At 39.7% G+C, this 12,985-nt stretch overlaps 1 protein-coding gene across 4 annotated transcripts in view; it reads left to right on the forward strand.

The window, feature by feature from the left end:
* Positions 1 to 12,985, forward strand: part of CTNNA2 (catenin alpha 2) — a 483,346-nt gene that overhangs the window by 20,781 nt on the left and 449,580 nt on the right. The window lies entirely within an intron of this gene.

Here is a 12,985-nt window from a genome sequence, read left to right on the forward strand (position 1 = left end):
CCCTTTTGTCCCCTTTTTTTTCCTTTTTCCCCTTTTTTTCCTTTTTTCCCCCATTTTTCCCTTTTTCCTCCTTTTTCCCCCCCTTTTTTCCCCTTCTTTTCCCCTTTCTTTTCCTTTCTTTTCCTTTTTTTTCCTTTTTTTGTTTTGTTTTGTTTTGTTTTTAAACCCTATCATTTTCCATCCTAATCCGATATGAAAACTCTTTGTGTTCCACCAAGGCGCCTGTAATAATTTATTTACCTGATAGCCTTAAAGTTTCATTGCCTCTTTCGAGTTTATCTGGATTCCTTTGTTTTTCTTAATCTTCACAGAGATTATTTTTATTTCAGAGACACTGATCAAAGATTCACTATCAAGATGAAAACTGTATATGAAAAGTTCCCCTGTGGAAAAATTAATCTGATGTTAGGAAAATTGCTTTTTTTGAAGGACTGGCATTTCATTGTCACCTATTTACTTCTCATATTTCCTTTAGCCTGCAAATACTAATCACTTGTTAATTAATCCCATCAGAATGCAGCTTTTTATGTATTTATGCAAGAAGTTACTGCTAGTTTTAATGTTGGTAAAGAAGAAAATGCATTTTCTGTCTTTCTCCTTGACTTGGGGGATTTTCAGTTCCAGTAAGAGTCAGAGTGGAGAGGTTTTGTGAAGACTGAAAACCAGATTAGATGTGTTGGTTTCCTCTGTGGTCAGAGCACAGAGTGATGGTAATTGCTTGGACAGGTTGCAAACAATTCAAAATACAACTCTGCAGTTACTGTACCATTTTGTCTTGGATTTTCTGTTAAATATCTCTCTCTCTATGTTTTTTTCTCTGTGTTGGTACTATTCCCTTCTGTATTGCTTCTTCAGATTCTTCTCAGATCCATTAGTGGTGAAATCAGTTTCCTTCTAAGAATAACACCATAGCACCAGTGAAAAAAAATACTTTAAAAGCTTTAAAATGCCCTGCACTGAACCTCATGCAATAAGTTAGAATTTTTTTTTTTTTTTGTGTTTAAAATTTCAGTTATTTTTAGAACAGGTAATCTTTAAAATTTCCATATTAATTTTAAAAAGGGCCACTTAGAGGATGTGGCAGTGCAGAACCAGAGGAATCTCAGATTTATGTCATCTCACCATATGGGTCGGGCTGCTGCTTTTCCAGATGAGTGAATTTTGAGGATTCCCAGTGAAATTCCTGACACAGGCTCTCTCTCACTGGATCTGGATAGCCTGTAAATGTGTGGTTATAGGTGAAAAAGTACAGTTCTAGAATGATGGATATTTAAAGGATCAAACACTGTTCTTCAGACCTCATTATTTAAGAGATATAGAAAAATTCCACATTTAAATGCTATTTTTTTTTCCTGGTGTAGGGATTGTTCTAAGTTTTAGAGGTCAGCCAGGTTTCTTTCCTCTGTGGAGTTAGGACTAAACCAAGTAAGCTGAGTAACTTCTGTGTATTTGTCTCACACCCCGCTGCTCTCTCCTTCCCAAGAGCAGAGATTTGTATCTTGAAATCCAAATATTTTCCCTCTGCCATTTCCTAGAGTGCTTTCCCAAGACAACTGCTGGCCTGCTTTGGGTACAAATGGATGGGGTCAGGGCAGTTTCTAATCCATGACAGCTCCAGGTTTCTTTGAAGTCCATGGGTGTCCTGAGCATCCTCTTCCAGGCTCAGCAGAGGGGATGTTTGAACAGCTTTTTCAGCGTAGCAGACTTCCCACCAACTCCACAAAGCCTCTCAGCTGTTTAAAATTCATGTGCTCCCAGCTTATTAAGGCTGTTTTTCCTCTCTTTTCTCTGCGTTTGTGATTCTTTCACCTTCAGTATGTCATAGGAAATCCTGTGCAGATTGAAAAGGCTGCAGAACCCAGCTGTCAGTCATAATGCCTCAGTCTTCCTTCAAATCAGTTGTTTTCAAAGGACAAGAAAATTGTTCATTATACATATATTTAATGAAATCACACTGCTCATTGAGTTTATGCAGGTTTGCCTGGGGGTGGGAATAAAACCATGATCATTTTAAACATAGCATCAGTTCCTGTTCAGCCTTACTGTAAAAAGGATAATAAGGTTTTCATTACAGTCTTTGCTTTTCCAGAGGTTTATATCACCTACTCATTTACTCATTATAAGAACATTACATGGAAGGTTCGTGTACTAATCAAATCCCATTTGCAGAAAAATGCTCTCCAAACAGCATTTCCACCTGCTCCAGAACACAGGTGGTTTGTAAAAATTGCACTGAAACTTCCAGACACTTTCAGAGAGGAGGAAATGTCACATCAGTGTTCTCTGTGTCATGGTGCAGGAGCTCCCTGGTTTTTATTCCTCTGTTTCATCTCATCCCAGGAGTTTTGCCATGTGAGAAAACGCTCTGAGGCTGGAGCCCTTCTGCTCTGGAGCCAGGCTGGGAGAGCTGGGGGAGCTCAGCTGGAGAAGAGAAGGCTCCAAGGAAAACTCACAGCTCCCTTCCAGTGCCTGAAGGGGCTCCAGGAGAGCTGGAGAGGGACTGGGGACAAGGGATGGAGGGACAGGACCCAGGGAATGGCTCCCACTGCCATAGGGCAGGGATGGATGGGATTTTGGGCTGGAATTCTTCCCTGTGAGGGTGGGGAGGCCGTGGAACAGGTTTGTCCGAGAATCTGTGGAAGTGTCCAAGGCCAGGTTGGACGGGGCTTGGAGCACCCTGGGACAGTGGAAGATGTCCCTGCCCATGGTGGGGGGGGAGCTGGATGATCTTTAGGGTTCTTTCCAACCCAAACCAGCCTGGGATTTGATGAACATTATATCAGCACTTCCAGACTGATTTTCTGTTTCAAGAAAAGAGGGAGATGGAAAACAAGAGAACTTCACCTTGCTGTTGTCATGTGGGTAGTGATGGTTTCTGTAATGGTGTTTATGACTCTTGGAGAGAGAAGGGGAGGCTGGGGTGTCACTTACTGCAGTACCTTTGGGTCGGAGTCTTTGATTCTGAGCATTCCCATTCTGTTTGTGCCAGGTGCAGTGCAAACACCTGGCAAAACCAGACTCAGCCCTTCTGTTCCAGGTGAAAGCTGGATTTTTGCAGATGGAGTGCAAACACAGAGTTAGAATTGGTCACCAAGGCAAAGCTTTGTGATACCAACCCATCCCAATCCCAGCCACTGCTGGGTTTCCTTTCATGGTGCAGCCAAGCCAAGCCCTGGGAGGAGGCTGAGAGGAAGCAATAAGGGAAGGGATTTTTGGAAGAGTTTCCTTGAAGGTGTCTGTGCCATTCACATTCTCTGAAAAAATCCCTTCACCCAGGATTCTTCTCCTGGGAAGCTGAGAAGCCTCAGAGAAAAGGAGAACAATTCTTATCTCATTTGCTTCTCCTGTGTTGTGCTCATGTGGAATGTGTTTGGAGATTGTTCACCCACAGGTGATTGTTCCATTGCATTCTGCTGGGAGTTGTTTTCACTCTTTGGCCAATCAGGGCCAAGCTGTGTCAGGACTATGGAGAGAGTCAGGAGTTTTCATTATTATCTTTTTAGCCTTCTGTAAGTTTCCTTTCTGTATTCTTTAGTATAGTTTAGTATAGTATTCTTTAATATAATATAGTATAATAAAGTAATAAATTAGCCTTCAGAGAACATGGAGTCAGATTTATTCCTGCCTTTGTCAGGCCATCCCTGTGAATACAATGGGTGTCAAGCCCAGCCCTTGAGAGAGTGCAGTGTTACCTGTTTAACAGTTTGGTCAGCTGATTTTTGGGATGTTTGGAGCTGAACTCAATGTCCTGTTGCAGAAAGCTTATTTTGAGTAATTCCTTAGCTCCAGGGCTAAGTCAAGCAGCTCCTGTTGATGATTCTCATCTTGTTCCAGCTCCTGAGCTGTGCTCTGTCATATGTGCACAGCTGATGTGCCCTAAATTAACTTTCATTTTAGAAATACTTACTCCAAACCTGGATATTTTTTTTTTTCTTTGTTTCACTCAGTTTGTTCTGCACCTGAACAAGTCCTTGTGTGAGCAGAACTGGGAGCAGAGCATGTGGATGGGAAGAGGTGGTGAGGAGCAGGTGGATGCTGCTGAAACCATCAGTGCTGCAGCAGGGAAGGCTCATTAAACTGCAGCCCAGTGGGTGTCTGAGTGAAGTTTTGAAAAGCTTTAAAAGTGAAGGTGAGCAGAGTGATGCAGAGAGGTGATTTACTTCTTGGGAGAAGTTTGAGAAAGCACTGACTTTACAAAAAGCTGAAGTGCCTTTGTAGTAGTTTTCTGAGTGCATGTGCTGGAAGAAGATTGCTGTTAGCAGAGTGCAGACAGGGAGGTGCAGGGTGATAACATCAAGAAGAGGAGGGGGAAGCATTGCTCCAGGTATAGGATGAGTCACAATGTCACAAGAGCAGTATCTTGGAAGATTTAAGTGTAGGTTGGATTGAAGAACATAAGAGGAAATCCAAAAATAATACCTGTGTAACGGGACAGAGATAATAATTTCATTTTTGACTGGGAGTGTGATTCTCTAGATAGAAAGTTTAGAGGCCACATGGCTTCCTTCTGTACCTCTTGTTTCTTGGTAGCTGCTCTAAAAGCTGAGTATCCAAACTGAATGCACCACGGCAGTTCCGTTGCTTTCCATATGACCTTTAAAACCTTTTTTCTCTCCTTTCCACACTATTCCCACTCCCTTCAGAAGGAGTTAGTTTTGTTCTTTCTGTTTTGTTTTACTTCAGGTTTTTTTTTATATTGCGTTGGTTTTCATGAATAATCTCAATTTACCAAATAATCAGATTTTGTGGCTGAACTATTTTTGTGCTCCCTTTATCCTTGTGGTAACTGCAATTTCCATCACGTTACCTCTTTTTTTCCTTCTTTGTTTTTTAATTCTTTCTTCTGTAGGAAACAGAAATGCTTGGGGAAAATATTTTATTTCAAGTAATGGACTGCCAGCTTGAACAGTATGAAAATCTTTCTTCTGAGAAGTCTTAGGAACATTTAAGCTGATTTTCTGCAGGCAGGTGGATAATGGATTGTATCAGGGAGATTTTTGTGCTCGTAGCAGGCAGTTAAAGCATTGGATTTGCTCAGTGCTTGTTAGTATTGGTGAAAGAAAGGTAAAGCAATTAAACATTATTTGGAGTGGTTATTTTGGTCACCTGAATGTTGATGTAAGTCTTGGGCAGTTGTTCCACATTTGATTTAGGGGTGCAGATACTCTTATATCTCACTTCTGTTTTTTTTTTGTAGCAGTGAACATAGTTCTGTTGATTTTGGGAGGCAAATATTGGCTGAATAAGCTCTGTATTGATACTTTGGAACCAGTGAAAATTTACTGAAGAGTTTTCTACAAGTTACCTGCAAGGCTAAACAGTCTTTCTGTGTGGATTAAGGCTGACGTCACAATAAAATCACAGTTTGAATGGAGATGTATTCAAACAGTATTTGATAATTTCAGTATTTTACTTCAGTTTTTTATTGCTGCATTCATTGTTAATCAAAAGCTGGACAAAAATATCAATCATCATTAAATCTATTAATTTCTGCCCTCATGCATGCTTTTGAAGAAACTCTAAATTATACATGGAAATTGGCACAGAAAATCATGAGGTGGAACATATTACATTAACATTTGATATTAAACCCTCCCCTCCCTTAGGCTGGGATGCCCTCGGTATAATTTCAGGAAAGATTTCAAGTAGAACATTTTTGTATGATGGAATTTAGACTCATTGCAGGGATTAAACAAAGGTAGAAGAATTCAAATGTTAAGCAGGACTGAAAATGCCTCTGTAGGCATTTTCTGTGTTTCTTAAAACAAAAAAATTTTGTGTTTTAAGAAATTATCATATTTTAGAATAATGATATGAATTAGCGAATTTAAAAGAGTTAGTTTTCCATTTATAGGGCAATAAAAGTATAGTCAAGCTCTTCCATGGTGCAGTTGTGCTATTAAAAACTTTTCTCAAACACTTTAAAAGTCAACAGTTTGCTCATGATTTACAAAAAAAAATAAGCAAATGACCAAAAAACTAGAGAGACAATTTGCATAATATAGTTGTGAACTTCTCTGTTTATAAAAGAAATAATTACTGGGTTGAAAAGAACTGCTGATTTGCCTAAATGCTGAATTTCCTGTTTGTACAGCAAACTTTATGTGGCATGAAATCTTAAATGATTGAGAAATCTCAGCTGGGACCTGCAAATGCAAAGCTGGAATAAAAAGACCATTCTAGAGAAAGTGATTTCTTGATTTCCTGTGTGGAATTATTGAACTGCTGAGGTTGGTCAAGACCTCTGAGATCACTGAGCCCAACCATGGATTTAATGGCAAATTTGTGGTGAATTTGAACTGTGGGATTGACAGAGGAAAAGCCTGGGCCTGTTATTCCATACAAGAAATAATTGCATCAGATGTATTAAATTTTTTAAATTTGGAATTTAAAAAAAGGCTGTTTTTTTTCCCCACCCCTTAATTGTTATTATAGATCCCTCTAAGCCTTTAGAGTAATAGCACTTCATGTAGCCAGGAATTCAAACCAGCAAGTTCATTAGATAAGTTCCAGTTCAGTGGCACCTGAAATTTCCTCCCAGCTCTTCCTCCTCCAGTTCAGTTCTGACTGAGGCTAATAACAGTTTGTTAATTTGTTCACACCAGAATAAAATAAGAAACCAGAGGCTGGAGTTTGCAGTTAACCTGTTTGGTGCCTGTGTTTCATTGCCACAGCTCAGGCACCGTTTGTGGTTCACGTGCTGCTGTCCTTGAGGTGAGCAATGGGAGCAGCTCAGGACATGCAGCTTTTGGGGTACCTCTAGGGTGAAGGGGTGTTCAGGGAAGTGGGGCAGGAGCAGAAGGCCTCCCACATCTACAGAACAGCAAAGCACTGTTTTTTGGAGCATTTCTTAGATGCAGGAAACGGAGATGTTGGAGTAGCACAGCACTGCAGTGAAGGAAGAAATGTTGATGGGTCATGGAATCATGGAATGGTTTGGGTTGGAATGGACATGGAATCATGGAATGGTTTGGGTTGGAGAGGACATGGAATCATGGAATGGTTTGGGTTGGAGAGGACCTTGCAGAACATCCAGTTCCACCTCCTGCCATGGACAGGGACACTTCCCACCAGCCCAGGTTGCTCCAAGCCCCATCCAGCCTGGCCTTGGACACTTCCAGGGATCCAGGGGCAGCCACAGCTTCTCTGGGCTCTCTGGTCTAATGCCTCATGACCCATTTAGAAATTTGTTCCTAAAATAAAATCTAAACCTTCCCTCTTCCAGTTTGAAGCCATTCCCTGTGTCCTGTCCCTCCATCCCTTGTCCCCAGTCCCTCTCCAGCTCTTCTGGAGCCCCTTTAGGCTCTGGAAGGAGCTCCCTGGAGCCTTTTCTTCTCCAGGTGAGCACCCCCAGCTCTCCCAGCCTGGCTCCACCAGCCCTGGAGCATCTTCTCATATGGCAAAAGTCCTGGGAATGGAGGAAATGGGGGACAAGATGAGCAGACAGGTTTTCACCATGATGTTACTGCTCATCATGGGATGCCAGTGTGTAGTAAACTTGGACTATCAACTAGAATAAAAGAAAATAATTTCAGTTGCAACTCTAATTAGATTTCTGAGCAACACATCCAACTGGGTCTGCTCTAAGAAAAAGAAATGGCTTTCAATGTGTTTTTTGGTTTTATTTCTTTGGATTAAGTTTTGGGCTATAGCCAAAATTGGTTGTGTTAAATTTTGTTATTTGACTGGATATGAAGGTGATGCTCTTGGAGAGTGTAGATCAGAAATCTGGATGTCAGAAATTCTGTTCTCTAAGAGAAATGGATGATAATCACGTGATCTTTATAAAGCTATATCACCATTTCCTGTCTAAAAAATATACAAATTTAAAGTATGTATTTTCATGAGACAGCTTTTCTAAATAAATTGCCTAATCTGCTCCTTTTTTTCTGTGTGTATAATTATCATCATACCATTGCCAGCATTATTTAATTTCTGTAATTATCAGTATTAAAATGAAAAGCCTTGGTTTTTTGTCAGGCACTTTAAGTGATTTATCCTCTGACAGATCTCTCTTTCCTCCGTTGGTCTGTTTATTGAAAAGATTGGCAGTTCTATAGAATATAAAGTTTTTAGATGCACATTGGCTTTCATGTATTAAGGATAAAAATAATTATCACTCTTTTAGTGCTGATTATTCCAGATTTTCAGAAATGGGATATTGGGCATGTGGTTTATGTTACTGTGGCAACATAATGGTTAACAACCCATGCTTGATGGCTGCTGGGTTCAGACGCTCTGGAGTGCAACCTGCTCCAGAAATCCATGCTCTTTTCCAGCACATATTTGGAAAATACAGGGCATTTGTCATTTCTACAACACAGAAATGTAGCTTTGAGATGTTTTATTAAATTAGGAGATAAGGAAAATGGAGGTTTTGAGAAATCATATGTTTGTTTAATAAGAAGTGCTGAGTTGACAATCTCTGTCCCAGGAAGTGAAGGTGCTTAGGCTGAAAGTTGGTTGGAGAATTTTTCCATGAGGCAGAAATTACATTTCCAACCACATTTGTGTGGCAGCAGCTCTCTGCCCACAGAGAGAAACAGACAACTTTCCCAGCCATCATTCTGGGAAAGGATGGGAGAAGATCAGAGAAAAGGATGAGAAACAATTCTTGCCTTAACTTGCACCTGGTATTGTGAACATGTAGAATGTGTTATGGAGATTTGTTTACCAAACAAATGATAAAACAAACAAGTAGTTTCTTAATTAGCCAATGGTGATGGTGTTTGATTGGAGGACCAATAAGGTCAAGCTGTATTGCAACTCTCTGTTAAAGTATGGGTTTCTTTATAAGAAAATCTTACACATGGAGTCTATGTCAATTATTACCCAGTGGGACCTGCCTGTGCTGACACATTTGTCCCTCAAGGCCAGCTCAGTTTTCAGATCCCAAAAAATGACTTCCCCCCTATCTGAATCTACTGACAAAGCTGCCTGAAGGACATCATCCCCACCCCCACCATTTTAGGCCAGAGGGGTTTTTCTGCTTCAGCCCTGGAGTTGTTGAATCTCTTACTGTTGGGAGTTGGATTGATCAGTCCTTTTCTCCTTCCCCCACATTCTGCTTTAGGAATTCACTGAATTATTCCTGTTAAAATCTGTCCCCTCCTTGCTCTGAAACATCAGTGACCAGGGCAGGGATTGTCCCCCTGTGCTGGGCATTGGTGAGGCCATACCTTGAGTGCTGTGTCCAGTTCTGGTCCCTCATGGAAGGAGAGACCTGGAGGGGCTGGAGCTGTCCAGGGAAGGGAATGGACATGGGGAAAGGGTCTGGAGCCCCAGGAGAGGCTGAGGGAGCTGGGAAGGGGCTCAGCCTGGAGCAAAGGGGGATCAGGGGGGCCCTTGTGGCTCTGAGGGGACAGCCGGGGGGTCGGGCTCTGCTCCCAGGAACAGGGACAGGAGGAGAGGGAACGGCCTCAGGCTGGGCCCGGGGAGGGGCAGGTTGGACATCAGGAATAATTCCCTCATGGAAAAGTTGTTAAGCATTGGAAAGGACTTCCCAGAGAAGTGCTGACATCCCCATCCGTGGAGGTTTGCAAGGAAGGCCTGGATGTGGCACTCAGGGCTTTGCTGGGGACTGGTCACAGGTTGGACTCCATGATCGTGGAAGTCTTTCCAACCTAAATAATTCTGTGATTTTTGTGATTCCCGTGCAGAGCAACCACAATCCACGGGAGGCAAAGCACAAATGTCACCCCAAGGAGCTAAACTCAAATTTCCAAGGACTGAAAGGCCAGCAGGGAGATAATTTATCCCACCTTTCCTCTGGAGGCATTGTACATGACAAAGATGCTGAACTGCCCAGTTGGAATATTTTGTTCATCTTTGTCTCAGCTCCCTCTTCCAAGAAATTCTGTTCCATTTAAGCTTGTTTAAATCCAGAATGGCTTCAAGTTACTGCTTTACAGCTACATTTTAGTGTTGTAAAGTTGTTTTTTTTTTTTGAAAGAAAAATAAAGTTTGAAAATAGCTATAGACACTAGACTGCTGAATAATTTTTGGACAGAACAGAAATAAATTGTAAACATAATTCTTTTCCTTGAAAATCTCAAAGCTGCATTTAATAGAGATACTCTTAGGTAGTTAAAGAATAATAAAGAAGCCTTGCCCTGTCACTGAGTGGTTATAGAGTCATTATTATTTCACTGTATCTTTCTTTCTCACCCTGTATTTCCAGATAACACACAGTGGATAAAACTTTTTAATTTCACTTTGTTTAGATTAGTAATATTCTTCCAAACACAGACTATTTGTTCTGTATTTGATAAGGAACATGATAACGCATTTGTATGGAAAGGGAAGTAACTGATACCTCTGTGCTTTTATTTTTGATTATTAGGTAGTGTAGAAGGGCACAGGCAAATCTGTGTAACATAAACACACACTGCTTGCAGCCACAGCCTAAATTTGAAAGGCCATCAGCATTTCTCTGGGGTTTTTTTGCTGATGTTTTAGGCAGTGGAGCTGTGTCTTAAACACTCCTTGCTCTGCTTTGCTGTGGGGCAATGTGTGATTCACAAGGCCCAAAATTGAAGGAATTAGAGGGGGAAAAGACCCATCAGGTTTTATGGCTTATTTTTTTGACAATGCAGGATTCTTACCCCTTAAACAATGTTTTTAAATGTGTGTCTGTTGTAATCACAAATGATCTTTCCAAGAGTTTTTTTCCACAGTTTCTAAATGCAGATCACCATAGGAAAGGCATCCTGTATCTCAGTTTTTGTGGTTTCCTTGTTGCATTTCTCATTCATATTAAAGAACTGTGATTAGAAAAAAAAATAAATTGAAGTTTGTTCCATTTTTTCCTCATCAGTTACTTTTCTAAAGGCAAATCATTCCTCTTGATCAGTGACCTCTAAAACTAGTTGATTTACATTTAAATACAATCTGTCATTTACATTCCTAATAAAAGGGGAATAAAAGGGCCACAATATTCAGGTTGAAACATTACTTTTCATCTATCACTGTAAAAACAATTTATTGTAAGCATCATATCTGTGGAAAATACTAACATTAAAATTAAAATTAGAAGTCAATACTTGACAGATTGACATAACATTATAGTCTACATTTCCTTTGTCTTCCCCTTTGTCTGCCTGCTTATGAGCTGTTTAAATCCCTTTCCTTAATTTTTAAATTTTTAGAATAATTTGCATTTAAAGAGTCCTGGATAATATTATTTGATAGACTTGATTTTTTTTTATGTTTAACTTTTGGATGGAAAATTTAATTACCGTAGAGAAAATTGACATTTAAATAGTTATTATTTTAAGACCATATATATGCAGGGTGGATGCATTCTTTTTCTTACTGTTTAAATCTGTGTAACAAATGTTATCTGTAGCTGTAAATGATTTTATTTATTTTTTGGGTATGAATGTATATTATCATATCCATTCAATTTTAGAAATGGGAGATTTCTGGTTATTATGCTGATTTTTTTTTTCTTTAAATGCTCAAATGAATAAAAGAAACAGAACTTTCCAGGATTTTCAAATATCATTTAGAGCCTGAACCTTGAATGAAGGTGTTGAATTAGACATGGCATAGATGTGATATAAATTCTAAAACTGGAACATAAATCCAACTGTGATTTAGAGTATATGCATAGCACTAAAAAATGCAGATGGAGTTCTGACCTCGAGAGCTCCTGCGGAGAATAAAGGACATTTTTACCCTGCCTCTCTCTGTAATAAATAAACTGAGAATTGGCTTAAAATTTCATCTATTACTTATTAAAAAACCAACCAAACAATAAAACATGATTTTGAAAAGTGTTGCTCCATAAGATTTCCAAAAGCTTGCAAAAAGGAAATCATAAAGAGGTTTTCTCTTCAGCTTCATTATGAATTGATGAGCCTTGCAATTTAAATCATTTTTGCTCATTAATTTTCATGTTGGTGAGCTGAAGTTCATTGTATTGATCAGAAGTTCTAAACCTGATGAGATTAAAACCCATAAGTGCTATAAGAGAACAAACACTGCTGTTGATCTCTGATGTGATTTTTTCTTCAAATTAACAGGATCTGGTTAATTTGCCGCAGTGGAACAGATCTGGGCAGGTTTAATAATTCATTTTATAGAACAGGTGTCAAGGACACTGAGTGACACATCCTGTCTCACTGATTCTGATTTTTGAGGCTCAATTTGAGATCATATTAGTAACTTACTAACAGAAATAAATTACCAAGATGATCTCAAATATTATATTATTTTATATTATTTTGAAATAGTGTCTGAGGAACGTGAAGCCAGGTTTCACTCCAGAGCTGTGTTGTGCAAAAATGAGGAAGGTGGAGCAAATGCTCTTGCAGCTGCCACTTGCCCATGGGCAGATTTTTGGTTTTTTTGTGTGTAGATGTCTGAGTGAAAATGACAGAACCAGCCATATTTCAGTTACCCCTGGAGAAGTTTTGGAAGCTGGAGAAAAGCCCATTTTTAGGCAGATTTTTCTTTGGTCCTGCCTTTCCTCCCCACTCCTTTCAGGAGTCAATGTTCATTCCTGTTTTGTGTTATTTTTCAGTGACCTCTCTCCCTAGAGTAATCAACTGACTGCTTGATTAAAATTGGATGTTTTGCATAATTAAATGAGCTTTTTGGCCTTTCCTGCTTTGAGGTTTGGTTTTAGTGGAGACCTCAGTGGTGCTGCTGCTGCTCCAGGTATTGGGAGGATTTGGAAGTTCTAGTGAGTAGAATTTTGTTCAGTTTTGATGGGTATTAACACCTTCCTGTAATTGATAATTTTTGAGAGGTTATATGATTAAAAAGAACCTGAGTTGTGTTTTCTCTACTTAGGCTTTTCACATTCTGATGTTCCTTTTTTTTCTTGATGTCACCATTATTTATAGACCTTTCAGTGTGAATAATTTACAGGTAAAGGCCTTTTGACTTCAATAAATTGGGATATATTTGGTTTTCCTGCTTCTGTGATATTTAATTCTTTAGTCAGGGGTTGAAGAAGCAGAGGGACACCTTGGAGAAT

Source organism: Ammospiza caudacuta, chromosome 4 (genome assembly GCF_027887145.1).
Source record: "Ammospiza caudacuta isolate bAmmCau1 chromosome 4, bAmmCau1.pri, whole genome shotgun sequence".
NCBI classification, from domain to species: domain Eukaryota; kingdom Metazoa; phylum Chordata; class Aves; order Passeriformes; family Passerellidae; genus Ammospiza; species Ammospiza caudacuta.